We start from the raw sequence: 19,945 nt of genomic DNA on the forward strand, positions 1-19,945 counted from the left end.
AAGTCGTGCCTCCAGCTGGCATGTGCCAGATCTTCTCTCTGCATTTCTGTCATTCGAATGAGAGTAACCACTTCTGTGACATTCCCCCCATTCTGAAGCTGGCCTGAGGAGACACTTTTGCACATGAGCTGTCAGTAGTTCTGCTGGTTGCTGCAGTGCCTTTTATATTAATACTTGCCTCTTACAGTAAAATCGTCTGCACTATTTTGAGGTTGCCAACAGCCAGAAGAGCCAAAGCCTTCCCCACGTGCTCTTCTCACCTGTTGATTGTGCTTTTATTTATTGTATCTGCTACCATTACCTACTTAAGGCCCAAATCCAGTTATTCTGCAGGAACTGACAGACTCTTCTCTCTGTTATACACCATAGTGACTCCAATGTTCAATCCCATGATATACAACCTTCAGAACAAGGATGTGATTGCAGCACTGATAAAATTATTACTGAAAAAAGTAGTGTGATGAGTTTATTTTAAAGTGCTTTAAATACTGGCCACAGGGTTATCAGAGAAATTTTTAAAGATCTCTACATTTCCCAGTTTAGAAGTTAACCACTTCTTTTTATACTATATTTTTCAGTTCAGTTCAGTTGCTCAGTTATGTCTGACTCTGAGACCCCATGGACTGCAGCATTCCAGGTCTCCCTGTCCATCACCAACTCCTGGATTTTGCTCAAACTCATGCCCATAGAGTCAATGATGCCATCCAATCATCTCATCCTCTGTTGTCCCGTTCTCCTCCCATATTCAACCTTTCCCAGCACCAGGGTCTTTTCAAATGAGTCCATTCTTCCCATCAGGTGGCCAAAGTATTGGAGTTTAAGCTTTGGCATCAGTCCTTCCAATGAATACTCAGGACTGATCTCCTTTAGGATGGACTGGTTGGATCTCCTTGCAGTCCAAGGGACTCTCAGGAGCATTCTCCAGCACCACACAGATCAGCCTTAATTATTCCTGTATCCCCTCCCTCCCCACCCTCTCCAGTTCCTCCAGGCCATCACCTGAGGCTGGGCTCCCTGTGCTGCACAGCAACTTCCCACTAGCTATCCTTCTCACACCTGATTGTGTATGTATGTTGATGCTACTTTCTCCATTCATCTCACTCTCTCCCTCCCCCACTGTGTAAATCCATTCCCTACATCTGTCTCCACTCCCTTCCTGAAAATAGATTATTAATCAGTATCATTTTTCTGGATTCCATATATATGTATTACTTAGTAAAAAGGTTTTACAAAATCCTGGAACACTGCTGTCCCAGGAGTTAGATAATTGATTTTTAATCAAATTTACCAAATTTTACCAAATTTAGAGCAAGTCATTCACCTACTATTTTCTCCCTTCATTTTTAAAGAACACAATTAAAATGAGTATGAAACTTACTTGAAAGCTAGCCATACCATCCCACCAGAAGTGTTGCTGTGTGAAATAAATAAATGTACTTTATTACACAGGCTTGGATATTATTTTAAAGAAGAAAATAAGCATTCATGTTTCACAGTGTTTGGTGGTGGTAGATAGTACCTTTTTCGTGGCTTTTCGGCTGGTGCTCTTTTGTGGTAGGAAATGTTTCTCAGAAATGCAAGTTTTGATATTTTAATGTGTGTGTTATGACTGAGCACTTTGATGTTTAAACAATGCTTTCTTCTGCTGTGTATGTATTCAACACAACTTCATCTGCTGTAAGAACTTCTGTGAATATAATCAGCTGTAATTACAGATACATCTCATTGGTACTTTGCAAGAATTTAATATCCTCATGGTGTCAATGTGAGAGCAGTTAAAGAGGTCTTATTTTAAAGAAAATAATTGCATGCTTCTGTAGGTGCAGATTTCATAATTCAATATCCTATAGCTAGATATTTGACAGCAGTTTTGCACAAATATCTACTATGTAAAAAAGGTATTTCATATTGTCATCCAGTTTGTTGCTATTCCTATATGATTTTAACATTAAAAAGCATTGTTGAACATGCAGGCTTTGCATATTTTATTTACAATTTGGCTTACAAAGAATATGACCCCATCATCATTATTTGAAATAATGGTGAAAACAAAGGGGAAAACTATTTCCACAGCTTATGATTCAGTTCAATTCGTTCAGTCACTCAGTCTTATCTGACTCTTTATGATCTTATGGACTGCAGCACGCCAGACTTCTCTGTCCATCACCAACTCCCAGAGCTTACTCAAACTCATGTCCATCAAGTCAGTGATGCCATCCAGCCTTCTCATTCTCTGTCGTCCCCTTCTCCTCTTGCCTTAAGTCTTTCCCAGCATGAGGGTCTTTTCAAATGAATCAGCTGGGGACACATACAGATTGAAAGTGAAGGGCTGGAAAAAAAAGATATTCAAATGAATCAGCTATTAGCATGAGGTGGCCAAAGTATTGGAGTTTCAGCTTCAGCATCAGTCCTTCCAATGAATATTCAGGACTGATTTCCTTTAGAATTCACTGGTTTCCTCTCCTTGCAGTCCAAGGAACTTTCAAGAGTCTTCTCCAACACCACAGTTCAAAAGCATCAATTCTTTGAGGCTCAGCTTTCTTTATAGTCCAACTCTCAAATCCATACATGACCACTGGGAAAACCATAGCTTTTACTAGACGGACTTTTGTCAGAAAAGTCATGTCTCTGTTTTTTAATATACTGTCTAGGTTGGTCATAGCTTTTCTTCCAAGGAGCAAGCATCTTTTAATTTCATGGCTGCAGTCACCATCTGAAGTGATTTTGGAGCCCCTCAAAATAAAGTCTGTCACTGTTTCCATTGTTTCCACATCTATCTGCCATGAAGTGATGGGATAGGATGCCATGATCTGTTTTCTGAATGTTAAGCTTTAAGCCAACTTTTTCACTCTCCTCTTTTATTTTCATCAAGAGGCCCTTCAGTTCTTCTTTGCTTTCTGCCATAAGAGTGGTGTCATCTGCGTATCTGTGGTTATTGATATTTCTCCTGGCAATCTTGATTCCAGCTTGTGTTTCATCCAGCCCAGCATTTCTCATGATGTACTCTGCATATAAGTTAAATAATCAGGGTAACAGTATAGCCTTGACATACTCCTTTCCCAATTTGGAACCAGTCTGTTGTTTCATGCCCAGTTCTAACTGTTGCTTTTTGTCCTGCATACAGATTTCTCAGGAGGCAGGTAAGGTGGTCTGGTATTCCCATCTCTTTAAGAATGTTCCACAATGTTTGTTGATCTACACAGTCAAAGGCTTTGGTGTAGTCAGTAAAGCACAAGTTGATTTTTTCTGGAACCCTCTTGCTTTTTCAATGATCCAATGGATGTTGCCAATTTGATCTCTGGTTCCTCTTCCTTTTCTAAATCCAGTTTGAACATCTGGAAGCTTATGGCTCATGTACTGCTGAAGCCTGGCTTGGAGACTTTTGAAGATTACTTTGCTAGCATGTGAGATGAGTGCAATTGTGCTGTAGTTTGAACAATCTTTGGCATTGTCTTTCTTTGGGACTGGAATGAAAACTGACCTTTTTCAGTCCTGTGGCCACTGCTGAGTTTTCCAAATTTGCTGGCATATTGAGTGCAGCACTTGCACAGCATCATCTTTTAGGATTTGAAATAGCTTAAATGGAATTCCATCACCTCCATTAGTTTTGTTCATGGTGATGCTTCCTAAGGCCCACTTGACTTCACATTCCAGGATGTCTGGCTCTAGGTGAGTGATCACACCATCAAGGTTAACTAGGTCATGAAGATCTTTTTTGTTTAGTTCATCAGTGTATTCTTGCCACGTTTTCTTGATATGTTCTGCTTCTGAATAATGATACCTATATTGGTAGTGACCTATAGTTATGTTTCAATCTATCTTTCCTTTGAATGTTCAGCCAACCATGATAATAAGTTCATATGACTAAAATTTTATCATTAGAGTTAAATTAGTTAAGTATTTCTAAATAGCCTTTAAGGAATAATGGGTTGTTCTCTAGTCTGGAAACAATCATCTATTGTATTTGAAATATAGCATAATTTTAACAGTATTGTGCATGTATCATTTAAACAACTGTGATGTAACAAACATGTTTTGTCTTAACATTAAATTTTACTGTCATCATCTGTGTGTCCCTGTCTGCAAACTGTATCAGTTAGGTGTATGAGAGTGTCTGACAAACAAGTGACTCAGGACTGAGAAAGACCTCCTGCCAGCATCTAACTGAGATTATTTATCAACCTACAGGCTGACCATAGCAGTCTAGTTGTCAAAGGTAATTGATTGTTAAATGAGGATAAAAGGTCCTCTTTAGACTGGTTCAGGGGAATGGCCATGTATAATACCATAGAGATGTTTTCATTAATTGATAGCATTTTAAAATATATTTATAATATTTTAAATTTGGTGCAAATTAAAATGCACTTTTTTGTTGTAAACTTTTTGAGAAGTCTGACAAATTCACAGAGTTATGTTACCAAAAACATGATAAAAATACAGAACAGCTTGATAACTCCCCAACATTCTCATTTTTTTGTCTCTCTAGTTAATACCCTACCAATTTACTACCAGCTGACAAGTACTCTGTCCATAGGCCTTTTTAAAACTGTCATATAAATGGAATCATAAAGCTTTTTAAGTCTGAATTTTCACTTTGCATAAAGCATTTAGCATATTGCTGCCTGCATCAATATCATTTCACTTCAGTCGCTCCATTGTGTCCGACTCACTGTCCATCACCATCTCCCGGAGTTCACTCAAACTCACATCCATCGAGTCGGTGATGCCATCCAGCCATCTCATCCTCTGTCGTCCCCTTCTCCTCCTGCCCCCAATCCCTCCCAGCATCAGAGTCTTTTCCAATGAGTCAACTCTTTGCATGAGGTGGTCAAAGAATTGGAGTTTCAGCTTTAGCATCATTCCTTCCAAAGAACACCCAGGGCTGATCTCCTTCAGAATGGACTGGCTGGGTCTCCTTGCAGTCCAAGGGACTCTCAAGAATCTTCTCCAACACCACAGTTCAAAAGCATCAATTCTTCGGCGCTCAGCTTTCTTCACAGTCCAACTCTCGCATCCATACATAACCACTGTAAAAACCATAGCCTTGATGAAATGGACCTTTGTTGGCAAAATAATGTCTCTGCTTTTGAATATGCTATCTAAGTTGGTCATAATTTTCCTTCCACGGAGTAAGCGTCTTTTAATTTCATGGCTGCAGTCACCATGTGCAGTCATTTTAGAGCCCAAAAAATAAAGTCTGACACTGTTTCCACTGTTTCCCCATCTATTTCCCATGGAGTGATGGGACCAGATGTCATGATCTTCATTGTCTGAACGTTGAGCTTTAAGCCAACTTTTTCACTCTCCACTTTCTTCCATAAGGGTGGTGTCATCTGCGTATCTGAGGTTATTGATATTTCTCCCAGCAATCTTGATTCCACTTGTGCTTCTTCCAGCCCAGCGTTTCTCATGATGTACTCTGCATATAGGTTAAATAAGCAGGGTGACAATATACAGCCTTGATGTACTCCTTTTCCTATTTGGAGTCAATCTGTTGTTCCATGTCCAGTTCTAACTGTTGCTTCCTGACCTGCATACAGGTTTCTCAAGAGGCAGGTCAGGTGGCCTGGTATTCCCATCTCTTTCAGAATTTCCCACAGTTTATTGTGATTTACACAGTAAAATGCTTTGACATAGTCAACAAAGCAGAAATAGATGTTTTTCTGGAACTCTCTTGCTTTTTCCATGATCCAGCAGATGTTGGCAATTTGATCTCTGGTTCCTCTGCCTTTTCTAAAACCAGCTTGAACATCTGGAAGTTCACGGTTCATGTATTGCTGAAGCCTGGCTTGGAGAATTTTGAGCATTACTTTACTAGCGTGTGAGATGAGTGCAATTGTGCGGTAGTTTGAACATTCTTTGGCATTGCCTTTCTTTGGGATTGGAATGAAAACTGACCTTTCCCCCTCCTGTGGCCACTGCCGAGTTTTCCAAATTTTCTGGCATATTGAGTGCAGCACTTTCACAGCATCATCTTTCAGGGTTTGAAATAGCTCATCTGGAATTCCATCACCTCCACCTGCTTTGTTCATAGTGATGCTTTCTAAGGCCCACTGGACTTCACATTCCAGGATGCCTGGCTCTTGGTGAGTGATCATACCATAGTTATTATCTTGGTTGTGAAGATTTTTTGTACAGTTCTTCTGTGTATTCTTGCTACCTCTTCTTAATATCTTCTGCTTCTATTTGGTCCATACCATTTCTGTCCTTTATTGAGCCCATCTTTGCATGAAATGTTCCCTTTGTATCTCTAATTTTCTTGAAGAGACCTCTAGTCTTTAACATTCTGTTGTTTTCCTCTATTTCTTTCATTGATCACTGAGGAAGGCTTTCTTATCTCTTCTTGCTATTCTTTGTAACTCTGCATTCAGATGTGTATATCTTTCCTTTTCTCCTTTGCTTTTCACTTCTCTTCTTTTCACAGCTATTTGTAAGGCCTGCCCAGACAGCCATTTCACATCATATAGTTTGTTTATTTATATTTCTTAGTAGTGTCTCACACTATGTAATATACCAGTGTTTGTTTACTCATTCCCTGGGTAAAGAACACGTGGCTGTTTCCAGAATTTCACTGTTATAGCTGCCCTGAATGTTTGGTTATTGTTTTTTGTGTAAATACAAGTTTTCATTTCTCTATTATGTGGGACTTCTGGATAAATGTGTTTTGTAAGTGTGCAATTAACTTTATAATGAACCACCAACCTTCAGAGAAGCAGTCTCAGTTTTCCATTCCTACAAGAAATTCATAGAAGTTCACTTGTTCTGAATCACCACCAGCGTTAAGTATTATCTTGCATTGTTTTTTGTTGTTTCATTTTCATTAAATTTTTTTCAACTTTAATGTGTCTAGTGATATTTCATTTTTTAATTTTGAATTTCCTAATCAAACTCAGTAATTTCACACTGAGTTTTTCGTGGTGTAATTTGTCATCTGTATATCTTCTTTGATGAATTATCTGTTCAAATTGTTTTCTAACATTTTACTTGTGCTGTTGATTTCTTTATTACAGAATTTTAGGGGTTTTATATATTTTTATGTAAACACAAAAAGTATATATGCAATGCATATGTATTCATATATATTTATATTCACTTGCAGGCTTCCATGGAAGTTCAGTAGTAAAGAATCCACCTGACAAGCAGCATATAAGGGTTCAATCCTTGAGCGGGGAAGATCCCCTCGAGAAGGAAATGGCCATCCACTTCAGTATTCTTGCCTTGGAAATCCCATGGACAGGGGACTCTGAGGGGCTATAGTCCAGGAGGTTGCAAAAGAGTTGGACGTGACTTAGGGACTAAACAACAGCAATATTCATTGACAGATTACAAAATGAAAGAAAGCCATTATCCAAAAATTTTACTGGCAGGAATTAAGCTGATAGAGCTGCTCAGCTGCACATGTACGCTACATTTCATGAAAAGAGACTTGTAACAAGGAGTCTGACTCCATATTTGATGTTTGTCTGTGGACAGCTTTTAAAGCACACAGTTAAAACAGTTGAAATGGCCCAGTGTAAAATAAAAGGGGAGCCTCTAAGACTTAAACTTATTATATAAGAACCATTTAAAAGAGAAGGGGATTTTTTTTTTTTTTTTGTAATTGCTTTTGAACTGTGGTGTTGGAGAAGACTCTTGAGAGTCCCTTGGACTGCAAGGAGATCCAACCAGTCCATTCTAAAGGGGATCAGTCCTGGGTGTTCTTTGGAAGGACTGATGCTAAAGCTGAAACTCCAGTACTTTGGCCACCGCATGCAAAGAGTGGACTCATTGGAAAAAAAACCGTGATGCTGGGAGAGATTGGGGGCAGGAGGAGAAGGAGACAACAGAGGATGAGATGGCTGGATGGCATCATCAACTTGATGGACGTGACTCTGAGTGAACTCTGGGAGTTGGTGATGGGCAGGGAGGCCTGGCATGCTGCAATCCATGGGGTCGCAAAGAATCAGACATGACTGAGTGACTGAATTGAACTGAACTGAAGGCCAGAAAGCGCCTTCCTCTTCTCGTCTTCCCCATTCTTCTGTACCCTCACAGGCTGCTGCAGCCCATCCTTGGGGAGCAGACTCTCTGGGCTGACACTGGCAGCTTGTGGCCGGTGGGGCTGTGTAAAGAGCGAGGCCTGGTGAGCCTGTGCAGACCTGTCCGTCCGAAGGCTCCCTGAATGCCCCCTCCTGGGGGCTGGCCTTGCACAGCCCCAGGTTCAGGCTTGGGTTCACCTGGGAGAGAGTGGCCATTAGCTGGACCCTCCTGTAGTCAGAGGTGATGGGGGCCCCAACAGCCCTGGCCCCCCAGGAAGGCAGGAGGACCTTTGTTTTGCCTCTGGTCAGGCCATCTGGGCTCAGAGAGTACAGAGTGGTCCAGAGACAGCATATTCCCAGTCCCGGGGTACAAGCTGCAGGGAACAGGAATAAAGGATTCCATCCCCCCACCCACCCATCCTCCTGCCCGTCACCAAGGAGCTGCACAATGCCCTGGGACCCTTGGCTTGTGTCCTTGCTTTGTCTTCCACCTTCATCCATCCCTTTCCTACAGATCAACTTGATTCAGGAAGCAGGGTGGGGGTAAGGGGGACCATATAACATACAGCTGAAGACTAGCAGGGGGGTACTCTTTCTGCCCCCTTCTGATGCCTATGTCAGAAGCTTTCTCTATCTCCTTTTATACTTTAATAAAATTTTATTATACAAAAGCTCTGTACAATCAAGCCTCGTCTCTGGCCCCAGATTGAATTCTTCTCCTCTGGAGGCCACAAATCCCAGCATCCTTTCATTCAGCAACAACCTTTCACAAGCAAATTATTTTAAGAAAAAAAGTGGAACTCTGCTGATGTAGAAAACTCATTGCCATGCATAATTATTTTAAATTAGTCATTTTTGCACATATGAGCTAGTGTGGTTTAGTCACCATGTCGTCCGACTCTTGCAATCCCATGGACTGTAGCCTGCCAGGCTCCTCTATCCATGGTATTCTCCAGGCAAGAATTCTGGAGTGAGTTGCCATTTCCTTCTCCAGGGGATCTTCCTGACTGAGGAATCTAACCCAGGTCTCCTGCACTGCAGACAAATTCTTTACCAACTGAACGGCAAGGGAAGCCTATGTATATCACAAGAAAAATCCCCAAAGCAGGTGTATTTCTATTCTTTGTATATCATTCTCCACTTTAATAGACAGAAGTACTGAGTGATCAATATTTTAAAAGCACTACCTACCCAAATCTTTTTATCAAGGGGTTTACAAAATAGAAAATAAGCACTGCTCTTATTCTTGTGGCCTTAAATGTAGTAAAGAGATTCTTACATGATTAAAATAAGCATAATTCAGAGAAGGGTGCAGTACTTACAGAATATGAGGAAGTTGCAAATTAATTAAATATTCTTGGGCATGTGATTGGAGGATGTGAATAAAGGGTTCTCTGGTGATGAAGTCTGCTTGAAAGGTAGCACTGACAGAATGAAATGGCATCGTTATTCTTAATAGCTAAAGAGTAGAAATAACCAGATGCTCATCCAGCTGAAAACTGGATCAATAAACTGTGCTATATCTATAAAAAGAAATATTATGCTAACTAATAAAACAGATTTCTGACACAAGCACAACATGGCTGATATTATATTTACCTAAATATTTTACTGAAGCAAATATAGTATTTTACTAAAGAAAAGAAGCCTGACATGAAAATAAATAATATATTGCATGCTTCTGTTTGTATTCAAGACCAAGAATAGGAAACCACACAGACTCATAGATGAGATGAGATGTAGATGAGAGGTTTCAGGGGTGGGGGAGGTTTCAGAGATGAACAAGCACTAATAGATATAGTTTTCTTATGAGACTGATGAACATTTTCTGAATGCAGATGCTGGTGATAACTGAACAACCTTGAAAATATAATAAAAACAATACAAATAAAAAAGTGTATACATTAGAAGTGTGAATTTTATGGTATATGTATTACATTTCAATATTATTAAGTTTTGTGTATAAATACAGTTGAAATACAGTTTAATTCCTAAATGAGGTATGAAGGATAAAATTTCAAAAACACAATGAACAATCCAAAGGCATTGGAAATGATTGAGAGAGATCTTTTTGAGTATCATTAGGTTTCCTTTTGAATTAGAGAAGGAGGAGATTCAGTGTAACTGTAAAACAATCCTACAAACAATTCACAGTATCCTTCTTACCATAGAGCAATTTGGTGACAATACTGAAGCACAAAAACTCAGCTTTTGCCAAGCTGTTTCTGAGTTCATAACAGAATATACAGAAGCAGGAAAACAATTAATAAAAGTGTATGAGCATTAACTTCAGGGATTTAAGTCCCAGTGTACCTGGTACATTAAAAGGCTATCTGCCTATTGTTCAGCTACCCAAGACCTCATCTCAGGTAGGTTTCCATATCCTAACTTAAAGAATGTAGGAGAAATACTTAACTTTTAGAGAAAAAAAATTATAAGTAAAATATTTTATGCTAGCTTACCTATTAAAACCTGCATTTAATGACTAGAAAGACACAGAGAGTGGGACACGACTGAGCGACTGAACTGAAATGAGTCATATATTAATGACTAGAAATAATATTGGGCAAGTGTGTACAGAAATTTAAGGTATGTTTTGTTTTATTGAAAAGCTTTTGTAGGTACCACAATAAAAATAAAAACGGACAAATTCATCTCCATGTGAACCATGAGCATGTATACTTAGGTAGGTCTAAGGAAAAAGTTCATTACTTACATTCTACTCTCATATATTTATTAAAATATATACACATGATCACACATAAATATACACATACAATAACAAGGTATATGTTTTTTAGAAGTATTTATTGTTCCTCTAGGAGAAGGCAATGGCACCCCACTCCAGCACTCTTGCCTGGAAAATCCCATGGACAGAGGAGCCTGGTAGGCTGCAGTCCACGGGGTCACTAAGAGTCGGACACGACTGAGCAACTTCACTTTCACTTTTCACTTTCATGCAGTGGAGGAGGAAATGGCAACCCACTCCAGTGTTCTTGCCTGGAGAATCCAAGGAATGGCGGGACCTGGTGGGCTGCCTTCTATGGGGTCACACAGAGTTGGACACGACTGAAGTGACTTAGCAGCAGCAGCATTGCTCCTCTACTCATTTCCATTTTATAATTTAGAAAAGCCATTAAAAAGATAAATAGATGCAAATGTATGTGACAAATTCTGTTATTTTCTCCTATTTTTCTCTCTTTTTTTCTGTTCATCAAGATATTCATCCTTTAACAACAACTGCTGGGGCCACCACGGGAGATCCCACCTATGACAAGGGTCATGCAAAGAAGACCTGACAGGCAAAGGAGGATCAGGACTTGAGGGATTCCCTGGATCTACTCGAGCATCCACTCCGAAACCAAAATCTTTCTGTCTACTGTTTATTATATCATGCCTTTCACCAACTCTTCTGACATTAACAGGGGCTATCCCCGACTACCTTTCTTTGAATAAAATCAACCTAAGGCTCTAGTTAATAAGTCTCCTGGGCATAATAGGAGTGTTTCAATTCAAACCCCTCAGATGGCTTTCTAACTTGCCTGACAGGTTTATCCAGACTCTTACAACTACACATGTGATTGTTTACAGCCTCCCAACCACGAGAGACACGGAAAGCTTAATACATTCTAAAAATATAGAGCCTTTCGAGGAGTTAAAAAATATTAGAATAGAACTGGTGAAGGATTTCATTGATGAGCCAATGCTTGCTGCCAAGTTTCCATATCCCCTACCCATTGTGTCCTTAGGAGTATATTAGTTTATATAGTTGGTATATATATATATATATATATATATATATATATATATATATATAGTAGCCTTGGTGTTAACAACTTTAGACCCTTGAGTTAATAAATTATTTCCTTTTTATACCCCACTGCACCTTTGCTCTATAGGAATGCAACTTTATCTAGTGCTTTGGGAGAGTGGCGCCAAACTTTAGAGAAATCACTTTTAGAGAAAATAAGTTTTCTGGTTGACTAACATTTATCAGAAGAAAAATGTTAACAGGCCACATGGCCAGAAGATGATGTAAATCACCTAAAGCCTTTGTATATGATAGGTTTGCAGAAAGAAAGCCTGGTCTCGATAACGGTCAAGGACTGCTGACCCTGCATGACTCTGCACCCTCTATTATTCTCTATGTAGAACTGAGGGTTTAAAAGCTCCTTTTAAAAATAAAGTTATGGGCCTTGCTCACCGAAGCTTGATCTCCCCGTGTCCTTCTTTCTTTCTTTCTTTTTCTTTCTCTCTCTCTCTTTCTTTCAGGCTGACTCCGTGGAGCACAGAGGCCCTCTGAGTTCACTTTTTTGCCTGGGCTTCTAAGACCAGATCAGGAAGGCACCCTGCATCTTCACCGGGGAGAGGACACCCTGTGTCTTCACCCCACTGAGAGGGCGCCTGTGGCCTCCGTGAACAGAGCAAGTTCCATGTCAGGAGCTTTATTGGCTTTCTGTGTAAACCAAGGAAGATCAAGCCTCTTTCTCTCCTCTTTACTTTTAACTCTCTCTCTGACACAGATGCCGTTCATCCTGAGGGAATCCCTGGATCCTGCCGGGGCTGGACCCTGGTAAACAACCATTCTACAAATAGGTAATGAGCATTGTGGGAAAGCAGTAAAAAATCTCTAGAAAACTAGATCAACAATACTTATTTCACGTTTCAGAAAATACTAAATACAACATAGACTAAAAGCAGTAGCAATTTTTAAAAAAATATTTCTAGTCCTTGATACACTCACTATTTCTGGAACTAGAGCAAAGACTCTTAAACCAATCATGCTTTCTTGAAGAACAGAAAAATTGCAATCATTTTTTAAATCATATTTTGTATCCAGGTAAATATTTTCCAGCAGGGAAACACTTAGTCCTTAGATCTTGCAGCCTGGTCTAACACTGGTGTTTCTTCCATATTATTTTGAAGAGGTAATGTGAGTTAAATTTATCAAAAGCTCCTCCCTGAGACAAGAAAAGCAATGCTCAGAGATGAGCTTGTATAAAATAACCTACTCATGAATGACATCTACATTTAAGGGGAAACAGTGGAAACAGTGGCTGACTTTATTTTGGGGGGCTCCAAAATCGCTGAAGATGGTGACTGCAGCCATGAAATTAAAAGATGCTTACTCCTTGGAAGGAAAGTTATGACCAACCTAGACATCATATTAAAAAGCAGAGACATTGCTTTGCCAACAAAGGTCTGTCTAGTCAAGGTTATGATTTTTCCAGTAGTCATGTACAGATGTCACAGTTGGACTATAAAGAAAGCTGAGCACCAAAGAATTGATGCTTTTGAACTGTGGTGTTGAAGAAGACTCTCGAGAGTCCCTTAGACTGCAAGGAGATCCAACCAGTCCATCCCAAAGGATATCAGTCCTGGGTGTTCATTGGAAGGACTGATGTTGAAGCTGAAACTCCAATACTTTAGCCACCTTATGCTAAGAGCTGACTCATTTGAAAAGACCCTGATGCTGGGAAAGATTGAAGGCAGGAGGAGAAGGGGAAGACAGAGGATGAGATGGTTGGATGGAATCACTGATTCAATGGACATGAGTTTTTGTAAACTCTGGGAGTTGGTGATGGACAGGGAGGCCTGGCGTGCTGCATTCCATGAGTTTGCAAAGAGTCGGACATGACTGAGTGACTGAACTGAACAGAACAGAACAGATAGCGATCTACCTTTAAACAGTGGATATCCATGATCTAGATTATGTTGTAATTATTAAAACACAAATACAAACAAAAATCACCTTCCTCCTTATGATGTTTTGCAGTTGTGTAGAAGTGTTCCACATCCATGTATCATTTTCTTGATCATTTTCTAAAAGTTTACATCAGAACAAAGAAGGATGGATAGAGGGAATTGCTCCTCTCTGACTGAACTCATTTTCTTGGGAATTACTGATAACACTGAGAATAAGATAGCTCTTTTTACCATGGTTCTATTTGCTTATCTTACTAACCTTCTGGAAAACCTTGGAATGATTAGGATGGATTCCCAGCTGCACACATCCATGTATTTTGCCTCAGCCACCTCTCCTTCTGTGACCTCTGCTATTCCACAGCAATTGTGCCCAAGATGCTGGTGGACCAATTTGCCAAGAACAAATCCATCTCCTTCAGTGGCTGTGCTCTGAAGTTCTTTGTCTTCTACATCTCTACAAATTCTGAATCTCTTCTGCTGGCAGTGATGGCCTATGACTGGTACAAGGCCGTCAGCAGCCCCTCAGCCCCTTGCTCTATGTGGTCAGCATGTCCAGAGGTCAACATGTGCTCCCTGCTCGTGGCTGGGGTTTACCTGGTGGGAATGGCAGGTACTCGATACACATGACATTAGTATTCCGCTTATGTTTCTGTGGGTCAAATGAGATTAGCCATTTCTTCTGTGATTTACCTCCAATTTTCCTCCTTTCCTGCTCTGATATACAGGTCAGTGAGTTGGTGTTATTCATTATTTTTACCTTCATTGAACTGAGTACCATTTCAGGAGTCCTTGTCTCTTATTGTTATACTACCCTTTCAGTCTTGAAGATCCACTCTTTTGAGGGGAGGTTCAAAGCTTTTTCCACCAGCACCTCCCACCTAACTGCAGTGGCAATTTTCCAGGAAACTATGCTCTTTATATATTTCAGGCCGAGTTCATCCTAATTCTCTAGATCAAGACAAGATGACCTCATTGTTTGACACTCTTGTGACTCCAATGTTAAACCCTATGATTTAGTCTAAGGAACAAAGATGTGAAACAGGCTCTGGAAAAGTGAAACTTAAAAGCTGGGGTTAAATGTTTATATTTTACACACATAAACACATTTTGGGTTTTGTATTTCTAGAGTTATATTTCATCATACAAGAGAACCAAAATTTTCCCAATGCTTACAATGTTATAAATGAGCATTTGTTGTATAGCCCAAATTTTAGAAATGCTACAGTCTCCAAATACAGCATGTTCATATGTATCAACAATTTATATATGGCACCTCCACTTTGTTGAAAACTTTCTGGAATTTTCTAACTTGATCAAATATCATTGGTTTATTCTTTCATTTAACCTACATTTCAACTTGCCTGAAGATTTGTTATGTGCTTCCTGAAAGATTTTTGAGCATTCTTTATATTTAATGGGACATACTGTAGTTTCTATACTAATGAATATAAGCTAGTGTTACCAACAAGCATTAACTAACTAAGCAGGTAAGTAACTCAATAGAAGCCTAACAATCATGAAATAAAATATTGAGTGTTATGAATCCAAAGCAAAATCTAAAACTAGTATGTCTTTGGATAGATATATTCAGTCACAAATCTAAAAATTATTCGTAGTAAATGAAACAATATTAGGGAATCTGATAATTAAATGAGCTATGAGGTGGACAAGCTCACGTATTTTATAGGTAAAGAAGCCTCGATCGCCACAACATGGGAGAACCATGAAGTCATTACTCTAAGTGAAGTCAGACAGTGAAAGATAACTACTGTATTATCTCACATGCATGTTGAATACAAAAAGGATTAATTTATAGAAATACAGAGTAGATTGATTGTTTCCAAGGTCTGGTAGGTGAAAGAAGTTTGAAATATTTGTCAAAGTGTACAACTTTTCTGTTGTATGAGGAAAAACTTCTGGGACTCTAATATATACTTGACTTCAGTTAACAATTCTGTATTTTAAACTTTAAATTTTGTAGAAAAGTAGATCTTAATTGACTTCATTATACAAACACTCCAAATGGTAACTATGTGAATTAATGAATGTGTTGACTAATCTTATGTGGTGATCATGTCACAATGTGTTCTCATTCATTTCAGTCATGCCCAACTCTTTGAGACTCCATGGACTGTGGTCTGTCAGGCTTCTCTGTCCATGGGGACTCTCCAGGCAAAATACTGGAGTGGGTTGCAATGCCCTCCTCCAGGGGGTCTTTTGGACCCAGGAATTAAAACCATGTTTCTTATGTCTCCTGTATTGGCAGGCAAGATCTTTGCCACTTGCGCCACCTGGGAAGCCCAGTCATAATGCACACATGTGTCTAATCTTCACCTTGTACACCTTATACATGCTAATTGTCATTTTGTATGAATAAAAATTTAAAAAAATGAAAAAGAAAATTTAGGGAAAGTGGAAAGGACCTTGATAAAGTACATCAATGGGCTATCATTATCAATATTTTTATCACTATCTCCATGACAATTTCTTTCTCTTCTTTCCTCTTCTTGACCCTTGTTTAATGTCCTCTTTATCTCTTTGTCATTCACAAAGAACCGTCTACTTAAAGCATTATTTTATTTCACCTTGTTTGTGAGAAATTGGCTCCATTATCCAAAGAAAATTCCATGTTGTCCAGATCACAATGGAGGAATAAATAAATGCATAATAAACTGAAAACACTAGATAACATTTTTGAGTATTAATTTTATCTCAGTGGCAAAATCAACAGAGGGATAACATCTACTATATATATATGTAGATGTTACACACACACACACATTATAACATAAATTATTTGCATAAACTCAACAGATTTTTTGGAAGATATATAAAGTGGCGTGTATACTAATATAATGGATTGATAAAGACATTCATATTAATTACACTAAGAGTAAAGAGCTATAAGTTCTTGATATTTGACTATTTTATTTGCTTTTTTCCCTTATTTATTGAAGGCTAGAGCATTAATTTTGTTCATTATGAAAGTGTGAATTTGACCATATATTTGAAAAATCTCTTAAGACAGAAAAGAATTCTTAATTATTCATTAAAATTGTAAAAGATAAAAGCCACTGAAGTTCTTAGATTTTCTCACTATCATTGTAAAATACCCTTATGAGAAAATATCTTAGAATGGCAGTAAAGCCTAAAAAATGCCTCTGTTACGCAGAGTGGTATTTGTGAGACATTATGACATGTTATGAAAAGGTCTCATGGTGAATAAAAATACACAGAGAATTCTTATTTTAGATAAAAGTTTTAAAAGTCTAACTCTAGCGTATTTCATTAATTCATCTAAATTCTTTTGGAATTATTGCTTATAGGCAACACTATGGCAGAAAACCCATGAAATATAATAAATCCAATCAAAATAATATGTCATCATGTTGCCATGAATAACACATTTCCATCTTTATAACAGAAATTTATTACTGCATCTAAAGAATTATTTTATCTAAGTATTAACCCATTTTATATGATCTACTTGTGTCATATAAAAAAGAAAAAAAATTCATCCCATTAAATGGAAGACCAAAAATAGAATTGACTGATTCTACTTCTACCAGAAATTGTACGCTAAAGTAACAAATTATGGAATTGTATTTTAAGTAATTTATAACTCAAAAGTTTGAGCAAGAACGTATAATACTAGTCTCTCAACATTCTGCAAAATAAGGAAACTGCACTAAATATTTGGGTGTATTCAAGTCTGTCTGCCAAAGAATCCTCAAACTACTGCACAATTGCCCTCATCTCACACTCTAGTGAAGAAATGCTCAAAATTCTGCAATCCAGGCTTCATCAGTACATGAACTGTGAACTTCCAGATGTTCAAGCTGGTTTTAGAAAAGGCAGAGGAACCAGAGCTCAAATTGCCAACATCCACTGCATCATGGAAAAAGCAAGAGAGTTCCAGAAAAACATATATTTCTGCTTTATTGACTGTGCCAAAGCCTTTGACTGTGTGGATCACAGTCAACTGTGGAAAATTCTGAAAGAGATGGGAAAACCAGACCACCTGATCTGCCTTTTGAGAAATCTATATGCAGGTCAGGAAGCAACAGTTAGAACTGGACATGGAACAAAAGACTGGTTCCAAATTGGAAAAGGAGAATGTCAAGGCTGTATATTGTCACCTGCTTATTTAACTTACATGCAGAGTACATCATGAGAAATGCTGGACTGGAAAAAACACAAGCTGGAATTAAGATTGCTGGGAGAAATATCAATAACCTCAGATATGCAGATGACACCACCCTTATGGCAGAAAGTGAAGAGGAACTCAAAAGCCTCTTGATGAAAGTGAAAGTGGAGAATGAAAAAGTTGGCTTAAAGCTCAGAAAACTAAGATCATGGCATCTGGTCCCATCACTTCATGACAAATAGATGGGGAAAGAGTGGAAACAGTGGCTAACTTTATTTTTGGGGGCTCCAAACTCACTGCAGATGGTGCCTGCAGCCATGAAATTAAAAGATGCATACTCCTTGGAAGGAAAGTTATGACCAACCTAGATAGCATATTCAAAAGCAGAGATATTACTTTGCCAACAAAAGTCCATCTAGTCAAGGTTATGGTTTTTCCAATGGTCATGTATAGTTGTGAGAGTTAGACTGTAAAGAAAGTTGAATGCCAAAGAATTGATGCTTTTGAACTCTGGTGTTGGAGAAGACTCTTGAGAGTCTCTTGGACTGCAAGGAGATCAAACCAGTCCATCCTAAAGGAGATCAGTCCTGGGTGTTCATTGGAAGGACTGATGCTGAGGCTGAAACTCCAATTCTTTGGCCACCTCATGCGAAGAGTTGACTCATTGGAAAAGACCCTGATGCTGGGAGGGATTGGGGGCAGGAGGAGAAGGGGCCAACAGAGCATGAGATGGCTGGGTAGCATCTCCAACTCGATGGGTATGAGTTTCGGTGAACTCCAGGAGTTGGTGATGGACAGGGAGGTCTGGCGTGCTGTGATTCATGGGGTCGCAAAGAGTCGGACATGACTGAGCAACTGAACTGAACTGAGTCTGTCTACATCAGCTCCCACCTCCATATTTCCCTTCTTTGTGCCTCTATCTCACATTTTTTTTATCATACACATAACAATGTCAGGTAGCAAATATTGTGTAAATGCAACATTATCAATGACAGTGCACTAGGATAATACTGCAGGCAAGTTCCCATATCCTGACCCCTTCATCCTTGCCACTTGAATACTTAAGTAGAAATATAGTGTAACAATAGTAGATAATGGATTTCCCTGTAGCTCAGATGGTAAAGAATCTGCCTGCAATTCAGGAGACCCAAGTTTGGCCCCTGGGTCAGGAAGATACCCTGGAGAAGGAAATGGAAACCCATTCCTGTACTCTTGCCTGGAGAATCCCATGGGCAGAGGAGCCTTATGGGTTACAGTCCATGGGATTGCCAAGAGTTGGATACGACTGAGTGACTTTCTCTCTCTTTCTCTAATCATAGGTATCAATGTATGTCTAAGGCAGAGATCATATGGGTCGTAGGTTGTATAGCTACATTTATAAAAAATAATGTTCAGTAATCCAATAAGTACAAAATTCTATGATAAACACAGAAGCAGCAACTTTCAACCTTCTTGGAGATCTCTGGCTTTAGACATGTGCTATGAACCAGGTAGCAATTCCACTCTGAACTTAGCACATCACTATTCCTTTCTGACCCTCAGATTCCCTTATGTAAGACAAAGACTTCAACTAGAATACCTCCAAGTTCCTTTCCAGATGATACAATCTGTCTCTATAAAATATGACCCTCCTGCTGTGTAAATCCATCCCAGTATTGGAAAATATTTGAAAACCATCTTAAAAAATAGAGTTACTTCATGTTCAAATTAGTAATTGGACTGTATGTGTAGGCTGTTTTAACCTTAAATAGTGGTGGCATGAAACCATCTGGATAGTATGAGATTAAGAAGACCAAACACTTTCAAACATGACTTTTGTGTGGCCTGTTATTCCATTTTGGGAATCTAATACACTGCTCACAGGAGTGGTTATTTACATTTATTAGCCCTCCAGGAAGCAAAACAGATATTAAAAGTTGTCATTTCTGTTCTGTTGCTAAGTCGTGCTGACTCTTTGTCACCCCAGGGACTGCAGCAGGAACTTTTCTTCCTCCCTGTCCCCATGGAGGGACACCAGGGCTCCCTATCCCTCACTCTCCAAGAATTTGCCCAAGTTCATGTCCATTGAACCAGT

General features: G+C 39.0%; 1 pseudogene; it reads left to right on the top strand.

The window, feature by feature from the left end:
- The first annotated feature begins 13,869 nt into the window (after positions 1–13,869).
- Positions 13,870–14,781, top strand: LOC113885303 (annotated as a pseudogene).
- The last annotated feature ends 5,164 nt before the right edge of the window (positions 14,782–19,945 follow it).

Source organism: Bos indicus x Bos taurus, chromosome 28 (genome assembly GCF_003369695.1).
Source record: "Bos indicus x Bos taurus breed Angus x Brahman F1 hybrid chromosome 28, Bos_hybrid_MaternalHap_v2.0, whole genome shotgun sequence".
Taxonomy (NCBI): domain Eukaryota; kingdom Metazoa; phylum Chordata; class Mammalia; order Artiodactyla; family Bovidae; genus Bos; species Bos indicus x Bos taurus.